Source organism: Pagrus major, chromosome 8, assembly GCF_040436345.1.
Source record: "Pagrus major chromosome 8, Pma_NU_1.0".
Classification (NCBI taxonomy): Eukaryota; Metazoa; Chordata; class Actinopteri; order Spariformes; family Sparidae; genus Pagrus; species Pagrus major.
Window position 1 is genome coordinate 940684 of NC_133222.1, and position 5000 is coordinate 945683.

Sequence of the window (5000 nt, forward strand, 5' to 3'; positions counted from 1 at the left end):
AAGGAGACAATGATTCAGAATCTGTCAGAGACAGAGTTTCACTACGTTATAAAGTTTTTTTTAACTCAACAACTCTTAAAATCACTACATTTGTTAAGGGAGTCTGGTGATGTTGTGTCATTTTCTTCTCGTCTCACAGGAGTCAGCTGAGCAGGCGGTCCTTCAGTGCGGTCCAGGACACGTGCGAACACACTGCTAACAGAATGTGGTCACCACCTCTGAATGTGGTCTGAGTGATCAGATCTCAATGTGTCCTCAGTGTGTCTCATTCACACCTGTACTGAGAGCTGTCCACCTGTGATCACATCACTCAGGACAGATGTTGACTCCAGGTGTGAACAGGGTCCGTGAGTCTCAGTTTGCAGATGTGGGGTGGAGCTGCAGTGGGAGGTACAGAAGCTTCACTTCCACCCCCGAAACACTGCTGCCCTCCCTCCATCACTGCTGCTCTCCCTCCATCACTGCTGCCCTCCCTCCATCACTGCTGCCCTCCCTCCATCACTGCTGCCCTCCCTCCATCACTGCTGCCCTCCCTCATCACTGCTGCCCTCCCTCCATCACTGCTGCCCTCCCTCCATCACTGCTGCCCTCCCTCCCTCGCTGCCCTCCCTCCATCACTGCTGCCCTCCCTCCCTCGCTGCCCTCCCTCCATCACTGCTGCCCTCCCTCCATCACTGCTGCCCTCCCTCCATCACTGCTGCCCTCCCTCATCACTGCTGCCCTCCCTCCATCACTGCTGCCCTCCCTCCATCACTGCTGCCCTCCCTCGCTGCCCTCCCTCCATCACTGCTGCCCTCCCTCCATCACTGCTGCTCTCCCTCCATCACTGCTGCTCTCCCTCGCTGCCCTCCCTCCATCACTGCTGCCCTCCCTCCAACACTGCTGCTCTCCCTCCATCACTGCTGCTCTCCCTCCATCACTGCTGCCCTCCCTCATCACTGCTGCCCTCCCTCCATCACTGCTGCCCTCCCTCCATCACTGTTGCCCTCCCTCCATCACTGCTGCTCTCCCTCCATCACTGCTGCCCTCCCTCCATCACTGCTGCCCTCCCTCCATCACTGCTGCTCTCCCTCCATCACTGCTGCCCTCCCTCCATCACTGCTGCTCTCCCTCCATCACTGCTGCCCTCCCTCCAACACTGCTGCTCTCCCTCCATCACTGCTGCCCTCCCTCCATCACTGCTGCTCTCCCTCCATCACTGCTGCCCTCCCTCCATCACTGCTGCCCTCCCTCCATCACTGCTGCCCTCCCTCATCACTGCTGCCCTCCCTCCATCACTGCTGCCCTCCCTTACATAAAGAGCGTTATGAAACAGTCAACAATCTGCTTTGATTCATACGAGCCCGGCCATGAGTCACTTCCACCAAGGCTCGAAAAAGTAACAGTGGAGTTGTGATTATGTCATCAGAGGCCAATATCTGACTGCATGGACTAAATTTCACATGAAGCTCTGCAGCAGTGAGAGGACTCATCCACTGTCTGTGGGCTGATTTCTAGTGCACTTTAGTGTTGGTACTTTTTCACTTTATAGGAGCATTTTCACTTTAACTATTTTATAAATATTCATAATAAATGTATATGTGTCATTATTTTCTCTCCATTGTGCTAATTTACTGATATAGTATATTTTAAAATACATTTTGAGCGTTTCCTTTTACCCAGTTTTCACTAATTAATAATCAAGATCATCTCGACCTCTTGGTTTTTGAGTCGGCACACAGTACGACCTGCTGATGGTGCTGAGGCTTGTTTTCCATGAGTAAGGCCGAAGGTGTCAGTGGACTCCATCAGAGCTGTTTGTGGATGCAGCATCTGAAACTCCCTCAGACACAGTGCTACTTTGAGCTACATGCTAAGGAAGTAAAGCCGGCTCAGGCCCTTCTTGTAGACTGCCTCCGTGTTTGTGGACCCATCCAGTTTATTGTCCAGCACCACACCCAGGTATTTGTATGAGTCCACAGTGTCAACATCTGTCCCACCAATGCAGACTGGAGAGGGCGGGGGCTTGTTCCTCCTGAAGTCCACCACCATCTCCTTCGTTCTGCAGGTGTTTGGTCATAAACCAAAGTATTGAACACATTAACATGTTGACCTGATGATGGCGCTAGATGACACATCAGAGGATCACCAGTTATTAGTTTGTCCTGAGGGGAACATGAACATCTGAACCATATTTCATCACCATCCATCACAGAGTTGTTGAGATGTTTCAGTTTGAACAAAGTGGTGCTGCAGATGAGCTTTTTATGGTTTAATTCTTATTTACGTAATAGAAAACAATGTGTTGTCCTCTAAAGGAGTAAGTCTGATGTATGCTTTCAACAAAGAGGTGTACCCCAGGGTTCAACGCCCGCTCCACTCCTGTTATCCATTTCTATTAACGATCTTTCATGAATTTGCTCTAATTCTGCTGTTCAATAAATGCAGATGATGCTGACATTTATACTTCTGAACGTCAGTTATCGCAAATCCAAACTGCCTTTCAGTCTGCTTTCAACACCTTACCCAAATACCCATGGCTCCTATCTAATAAACTATTGCTTAATAAAACACAATCATAAACTGTTTTAGACAGAGTAAGGCTCTGTCTAAAACAGTTTATGATTGTGTTTTGTGAAACAAAATCTAATACTTTTATAATAACATGTAACGATGGTCCTATTCTGTACGCTGTTGATCAAATTAACAAATCTTCCACTCAATACAGTACGTAAAGTCTTCACTGTGTATAACTCACTTAAATGGCTCCACTCAGTGTAAGACACAGTCCTCGGCTTTAATTAATCATTAAGTGTCGACATCTCAACTATCATCATTGATTACAGCAGTTTGTGGTGACATATTCTTCAATATATCAGTTGAGGTACTTCTTCTCCACCCCTACACTAAGAAAAGCAATTGGAAAGAGAGCTTTTATGTTTAAGGCTCCTTCAGAGAGGAATAACTTCAGCTTCATAAGACCCACATGTTTATTTGAATCATATGTTCTTACAGCCTTTAAAACAGAAAGGTTCATCTCAAAGGGTTTAACCTGGTCAACGGACTCGTACAACAAGACCTTCTGTTGATTTCCCTTTGAAGATGTTCCACTGTGTTTTTCACCTGCAGGAGTCGAGTCAGCTAACAGCCAGACGCTCCACTCACAGCAGCATGAAAGCCTCACTGATTGGTTTAATGTCTCTAAATTCAGATCTGATCTCACATCTGAGAAGAAGCTCCTCAGAGTAAAAAGCCAGAGCTCCTTTTCAAAGGAGAGCAGAACTGGAAACAGATCAACACACAAAGCTGAGGAGAGCGCAGGGACATTAATGTCATCTCTAATGAGGCCAGGAAGTTATTATCCAGCAGATGATGGATTCACTGCTCTCTGATTGGGTTAAAGGATCTATAGGATCACACAACCCAAGTTGATTGGTCCAGCTCCCCTGGAGAATGTCCCTTCCTGAAAATAACTTCTGTCAGGAAAAAACTGCAACCCAATCAAATGTTAGCTGAGACGTTTCTGCAAAACCAAGCCAGAGCTCCTTTTTTAGGTGAAATGTTCTGTTTCTCTCTGGTCATAATGCTGTGCTTATGCTCTGGTTACATTTAGGCACAAAAACACTTGTTTGTGATAGAAAAAACATCAGTTTGGCTTTAAATGCCTGTTTTGGTCGCCACAAACAAGACTGGAAAATGTCCCGAGGTCTCCTTAAAAATATCAAGTGAAGCCTCGTACTTCTGTTACCCTGTCAACACGTGAAGGAGGGATCTGATTGGCTGCTGCAGGTCGGGAAGTTATCCAGACAAGAGCCGAGGGAAGCAGCTTCCCCTCGATGAGGTTTGTCAGCAGCACGCTGACTGATGACTCCTGTGTGACATCAGACACGACCTCATGGTTCTTGAAATCCAGTGAAAGTCTGCTTTCATCCAGGCCGTCAAAGATGAGGCCCAGTCCAGAGTGAACTTCTGCACCGAGAAGGTTTTTCCAACGCCAGCGACGCCGTTGGTCAGAACCACTCTGATGCGTCTCTGTTGGTCAGGTGAGGCTTTAAAGATGTCGCAGCACCTGATTGGAGTTTCACTGAAGGTCTTGTTCTTGGAAACTGTCTCAAGCTGCCTCACCTCATGTTGGGTATTAACCTCTTCACTCTGTCCCTCTGTGATGTAGAGCTCAGTGTAGATCCTGTTGAGGAGGGTTCCACTTCCTGTTTCATCACTTCCTGTTCATCACTTCCTGTTCCATCACTTCCTTCAGTCACACGTTCACATCTCCTCCTCAGACTGATCTTATGTTCATCTAAAACATCCTGCAGACCAACATCCACTGAAAGAGACAAAAGTTTGAGACAGAACAAAGAAAATAAAACGATCTTTAGATTATTTTCATCACCAATAACAAAGATGAATATAAGAAATATGAAGAAGTGAAGGTTAAAGAGCCCAGTTTAGAGGAAACATCAGAAATGTGTCTCTGACAGTACCTGACAGCAGAAACTCTACACAATTAGGGCAGCTAACGATTATTTTATGGATTAATCTAACTACTATTTTTTCATTACTTGATTAATATCACAACAAATTTACCCAAAATAACAATTTAAAACTTGTTATTTATATATTAATATTTTATTCAATCACCAACAAACAAATGTGACAAAGTGCATTGCCAGGGCATTATTCCGTCTTAACTGGTAACCTGTGTAATCCTAATATAGATGATATTGGGTGGGGACAAAAAGTAACTAGTAGGAGTAACTAGTAGTAGTAACTAGTAACTAGTAGTAGTAACTAGTAAGCAGCATGTTACTCTGCACAGCGGCGGAGACGTGCAGAGCAGAGCGGGTCAGTAGGAACACAACACATTTCTCTGTGTAGCGTAAAGTGTCTCTTCAGTTCTCTGTCGCCCAGTTGAAAACGCAGTAATGATGCTCATCCTGGTTGTTTGCTGTTATTTTTAATCCTTATGCTCGAAGCAGAACAACACAGCAGCTTCTTCTCCGGCAAACTGATCAGCGGGG